Source organism: Camarhynchus parvulus, chromosome 7, assembly GCF_901933205.1.
Source record: "Camarhynchus parvulus chromosome 7, STF_HiC, whole genome shotgun sequence".
Classification (NCBI taxonomy): Eukaryota; Metazoa; Chordata; class Aves; order Passeriformes; family Thraupidae; genus Camarhynchus; species Camarhynchus parvulus.
In genome coordinates, this window is record NC_044577.1 from 34312812 (window position 1) to 34318811 (window position 6000).

Below are 6000 nucleotides of genomic sequence, written 5' to 3' on the forward strand. Positions count from 1 at the left end.
TTCTCATTTGGACATCAAAGAGCTACTCATACCCAAAATACCAGCAATCTGAAATACTGGCTTCCCTACTTATTGTCATTTATAACATGAAAAGATCTTTGATTTCTTGCCTACAGGAAACACTGCTGATCAAAAATAAAATATATATATGCTCCCATGAATTCCTATAGATGGGGTCCAGGATTTCGGATAATGGAATGGAGACACGGTTTTCAGATTTACATTTCCTACTCGGCCTGGCACTTCACACGTTTATTTTTACTTTCACATCTGACATGCAGCAATATGGCCAGCTAAGGTGCACGTTTAAGACATCCATTGATATAAATCCAGGGAGAAGTGAAATTCACACCAGGTTTTGTGTCCTTGTAGCACTCAGGCCCCGCTTCCCCACCGATAACTGCTCCGCTTAAGGATGGCTGGGGGCAGCCCAAGGCTGGCTCTCCACAGCCCCTTGTTAACAATTCTGCCACCAAAGATTAAAGTGATTTTCCTGCTTTACAAACTTGGTAGAGAACATTTCTCACCTACAAACGGGGGAAAAAAAATGGTAGCCAGTTTTTTTTTATTTTCTGAAATGCCCGCTGTATGAATTCCTAACAGCCTTGAGTTTATATTTAGAGTTTGCTCTTCACTTCAGCAATTTTTTTTAAATTAAAAATAATAGTACATTACACAACTAATTCCAAACAATGAGAGACTCACTGTGTTTAAGTCAGCAAGCCATTTGCTTTGGTTTTGTTACTACTCCCACTGCACAACAGCTCAAGCAGTGGAACAATCAACATTAAGATGCTGTTCTTTATACCAGCATCATAAAATAGAATCATTAAACAGTTCAGGTTGGAAGGAAACTTAAAGATCATTTTATTCCAACTCCCTGCCATGGGCAGGGACATCATCTACTAGACCAGGATGCTTCAAGCCCTAACCAGCCTAGCCTTGAACACTTTCCACTACTATAACCAAAAATAACTCTCATACCATTTGAAATTTTCAATTTATTCTCTTCACACAGGACTGTACATGTTACATTTGTGAACCCAACTTTTACAGAAACAGCAGTTACCACTTTTATTTAACCAGGTAACATCTCGAGTCTATGCACAAGACAACTGCAACAGCTAATCCAAGACAGTATTCCACATTAAGTATTTGCTCAACAGCTGCAGGAGAAATGCCTTATCCCCATGGCTGTCCCAAGCTGGACTATATGGGATTGCTTTGGGATAAACATATTCTAATCTTGTAAAGCCAAACAACGAGATGTATAGATATTTCATTTCTTTCCTGTAGTTATATTCCACCTTACAGACAGTAAGAATTGAAATACAACAAATGGTGCCAGAAGTACTTGCCCTCTCTATGTCAGGAAGTGCTTGGTGTTATCACAGCTTCCAACAACCATTCAGGTTTTGCACAAGGAGCTGATTCCAGGAGCCCTGAGTGAAGGAAAGTACACTAAACGTGCTGTTTTGATGATAAAATCGTCTGCTTAGACACTTCCATCAGTGCAGGACATTGGTCAGAGACCACAAAACTTCACTGCTCTGATCAAAACAGAAAGTAACAAACTCATTGCTGTAAATTGGGACAGAGGCCTAAAATGCTCAAGGCATGTGGCTCTGAGCTATGGGCTCAAAGCACTTTGCAGTCACAGAGTGCAGAAAACATTTATAAAAAGCTAAAGCAGGAACTTTGTTTTCATATTCTCAAATTTTATTGAGCAGAAATGTTTGAGGATAGTTTATTGCTTTTACCGGCCACTCTAAAATGGGCCTCCAGCCAGCCAGGTCTTTAAAATATGTCTATATCTCTGGTTTTAAAACAACATTAAGGAAGTTGTATAATTTTTACACCGGAGTCTGAGTGACTTAGCAGCAAAAGCGACAGGTTTCAGCAGTAACACAGGCACTTTGCAAGCTACAGGCACCACTTCTGCAACAGCACCTGTTGCAGGTGGCATTGATCCTAAGGTGAGGGATCCACAAGGGTTAATTAACATGTGTTTAACTCATGGCACATCCAAGGAGACTCAAATTCAGATGTACCAGAAATCAAACTGCATTTCATCAGCTGAGGGAGGAATGTGGGGCTCTGCTTGTAAAGTACCAGCAGCCTAAGCTGAGCAGAGTTTTCGTGCTGGGTTCCACCGTCACTATCGTTCATTAAAGGGGGAAATTGACCAGAAAGTTTGTAAACAAGTCAATTACAAAACATACTCGTGAATTGCTACAACTGTAAACACCAAGGTGTTTACACTATATTGAAAACAACCTTCACTTTCTTATATATACACAAACTCAAAAAAAAGCCAGGACTGATTTAAAATACTATCTACCCTCAACTGATTTGTGCAACCTGGACTCACAGTATTTAAACTGACTTTAGTACACCTAGACTTTTAAGAAAGGGGAAAAAAGACAAGGCAAGAATATACTTGATATGAGGCCTTGAAAGCCTCAATTAAAATTCAATATTGTACTTTGTATAGAGGCTCTTTACATAAAAACCCTGTCATGGTTAAGATTTAAGGTTAACCAGGTTAATAGAATCCAATAAAATAGTTCTATTGAATTATGCCAAGCCATTGTTATAACCCACACTGAAATCTGCTATTTGACTTTACCTGACTATTGGGCTCAACTCTGAACCCTAAATTAAGCCTCAAACTATTTCCCATACTCCTTAAAAAAACAAAGTACATCCTTTTGCACCTTTAAAGGTTTCTCTCCTCCAGTCTGCTACTCCAGTCATGTGTTAAAAGATTTGTGCAGCCCTGCCAAGTCCCATTCATCCCAGACACACTTTCCTAAAGTTGGGATGTGTTTACAAAGTATATTTAAGCAGCTCCTCTGCTGCAAAGTGTTCTGTTCCAGGGCATACTTAGCTTACAATAATAAAGCCGATTCCCTAAAATCCACACGTTTTGTACAAGTAGTGTTTTTTATGTCTCTGTTTTCCTCCGTCTAAAAAGCTTGATGAAATGCCAAAGCTAAGGGCGCAATTTCTCCGGATAGCTTCACCAGCAGAACTGTTCATACGTACAAACATTTTAATTTTGCTACTTGCAACCAAACCGGATTCAGATTTTTGCCGCTCCCTTTAACTGCTCACAAAACGCAGCCGCTGCCCCGCACACCTTGCGTGCCAAAACAAAAGGGCAAAAGAAGAGAGTGTCCGTACGGAGCAGCCTCCCCACGGGCACCGCGACCGCCCGGGCCCGGCGCTGGCTGCGGCGCGGGGCCCCCGCGGGCCCAGGCCGGGCCAGGCCGCGCTGCCGAGGGCCCGCCCGCCCCGGGAAGGGGCCGGGGCAGCCGCGGCCGCTGCCCGCGCTCCCGGCCCCTCCGGCAGCCATGTTAGAGCGGCGGGAGGCGGCCCCGCGGCTCCGGGGGAGCGGCCCCTACCCGCCCGCGGCGTTCCGGGGCACGGCGGGGCCGGGCTCCCCGCCCGGCCGCGAGCCGCAGGTGCCGGCAGCCGCGGCGGGCGGAGCCGGCTGCTCTGCTGCCCTCGGTTCCTCTGGGCTCCCCCCGCCCAGCGCGGCGGGGCTCGCCCGGAGTCCTCTCCGCCGCCGGTCCTACAGCCGAGCGCCCGCCCCGCTGACCCCTTCCCTCCCTCCCGGGTGGCGCGGGCGGCCCCGCTCTCACCCCACCCCGAGGGCGCTCACCTCCTCCTCTTCCTCCTCCTCCTCCTCACTCCCTCCTGGAGACCGTCGGCACCGACGCGCCGGCGTCCCGGCCCCTCCCTCAGCTCAGCGCCGGCCCCCCCCTTCCGCCCCGCCGCCCGGGGACCCTCCCTGCCCGCGGGGACAGCGGGACGGGCCCGCCGGGGAGAGCCCGGCTGCCGGAGCGGGGACACGGGCGGCAGCAGCCCAGGGAGAAGCGCTGCAACGGGAAACAAACCGCGCGAGGAAAGCGACGAGCCCCTTAGCAAGAGTTTTGGGAGCGGGGAGGGGTGGGAGGAATAAATAAGAAGGAGTTATGCGCCAGGTAGGCTAAATAGAAACAATTAGAAAGAAGATGGTTTTCTGGGAGAAGCAGCTCAAAAGAGTGACAATCCGGGCTGTTGCCAGTTAGATGTGAGTAGGAGGTGTGTGTGCTTTCAGTAACTCAAGCCTTCTCAGGTGTTGCAGCTCCTGGGAGAGGCTGAGCAGGTGTTATCTTAGAATCATCATAAATTCCTAAAATGGTTTGGGTTGGAATGGACCTTAAAGATTTCCTTGTTCAACGTGCTGCCATGGCCAGGAACACCTTCTACTAGACAGGTTGCTCCAAGCACCATCCAGCCTGGCCTTGAACACTTCTAGGGATGGGGCACACACAGCTTACCTGGGCAACTTGTTCCAGTGCCTCACCACCTTCTCAGTAAAGAATTTTTTTCCTAATATCTAATATAAACCTGTTTTCCTTGAGTTTGAACCTGTTCCCCCTTATCCTGTCACAGCATGGTCTTGTAAGTTGTCCTGTTTTTCCTGTAAGTTCCCTTCAGACATTGGAAGGGCACAATAAAACCACCCCAAAGCCTTCTCTTTTCCAGGCTGCACAATCCCAGTTCCCTCAGCCGTGTGTCACTGGAGAGGTGCTCCATCTCTCTCATCAACCTGCTTGCCTCCTTTGCAGGTGTGATTGTTACAGGCAGGTGTATCAACCCTCCTTTTGCCCACACTGAGTAACAAACTTTCCCAGCAAAACTATTTCAGAGGAGAAATGTTTTGTCACACTGGCTCAGTTTAGCGTGGTGTTATCTCTGGTATGTAGACAGAAACTTTTTTTTTTTTTTAATAGGAAGCCGAAATGAGTAACACCTAATGGAGTGACAAAGCAGAATTTCCACAGAGTACAGCTGTGAGAAGCATCAACATCAGTAACTTGAGGAATTTTGTATTTTTTTTTCCTGCTCTGGTTAGTCAGTGATTATGAAAGGGTGACGAGAAGGCTGATTTGCATGAGAAATACCTTTAGGATAATGCAGTGTTTAGTTTCACAAGTTCTTAGGTTCAAAAATCCTGGTAAAGTTGTTTTCCAATAGATTTCCACTGTCCTGCACCTCTGAATTCCTGACACTGCAAAGCTGTGGAAATGTGAAAACATCACAAAGGAGACAGTTCTTTAGGTTTTACCTAGGCAGAAGTGGTAAGACCTGAAAATCTTTTAATATTTATCATGCACATTATAAATAATTTTATAAGGTTGTGTCTTTCAGACAGGGTGACAGATGAGGAGGCCTCCAGTCCAGCTGAATAATTTGCCCCTGGCATGTGCTGGAACACAGACAAACAGGATGTTTTATCCCCAGTTTATGGATAGAAAAATTGAGGCAAGGAAGTGAAGGCATTTATTTTCCAAGTGTAGAAGTGCTCATTTGTAAGCAGGCAATTTAGGCCTGAACTTTTTTTTTTTTTTTTTTGAGGAAAAGGACCAAGTATATACAGTTCCCATTGAAACTACACTTGAGGCACCCAAGCAGAAAGTCTTTGGCCATACTCTTTTGGGGTCCAGCAGCCCTAATCCCATGTTCTAATTGGCCAGTAATCTCTGGACAGATATTGTAACAGTTCCTTTAGAATATTTTTCTACTTCTCACTCATTTGCATACTAATGGCATAAAAATAGGCACTTCCTGCCAGTAATTAGTTGGAGCCCAGAATTTAAAGAAAGAAAAACACCACAGCATTATGGTAGATGGATGGTACTGAGGAAGCTGCAGAAAAGAGTCACTTCTCTGGTGCTCAGAAAGTGCCTTTAATTTGGAGTTCAAGGCTGGCAACTCTGTTACCTCTGTGTGACAGGGATTAACTGTTTGCTTGGCCTAATAACTTTGCTTCTAATGAGCCCTCTAACCTTTTTCATGGCAAATCACTCGATCTGTCCTGCGCCCAGGCTCGCTGCTGTAAAATGTTTTTCTTTTTTTGCCTTTTTCCCAGAAGGAATAATGCTGGCAATGAGGTCTGTAAGTGGAGTTCCTTGTGGATCGCCGTGACTCAGACCAGCACAGAGGCTG

At 46.0% G+C, this 6000-nt stretch overlaps 1 protein-coding gene across 1 annotated transcript in view; it reads right to left on the bottom strand.

Moving 5' to 3' along the window:
- GTDC1 (glycosyltransferase like domain containing 1) overlaps positions 1-3740 on the bottom strand; it is a 169754-nt gene extending 166014 nt beyond the window's left edge. The window contains 1 exon segment of the mRNA XM_030952793.1: positions 3668-3740. The gene's annotated coding sequence lies outside the window, so the exon portion shown is untranslated.
- Positions 3741-6000: the final 2260 nt, after the last annotated feature.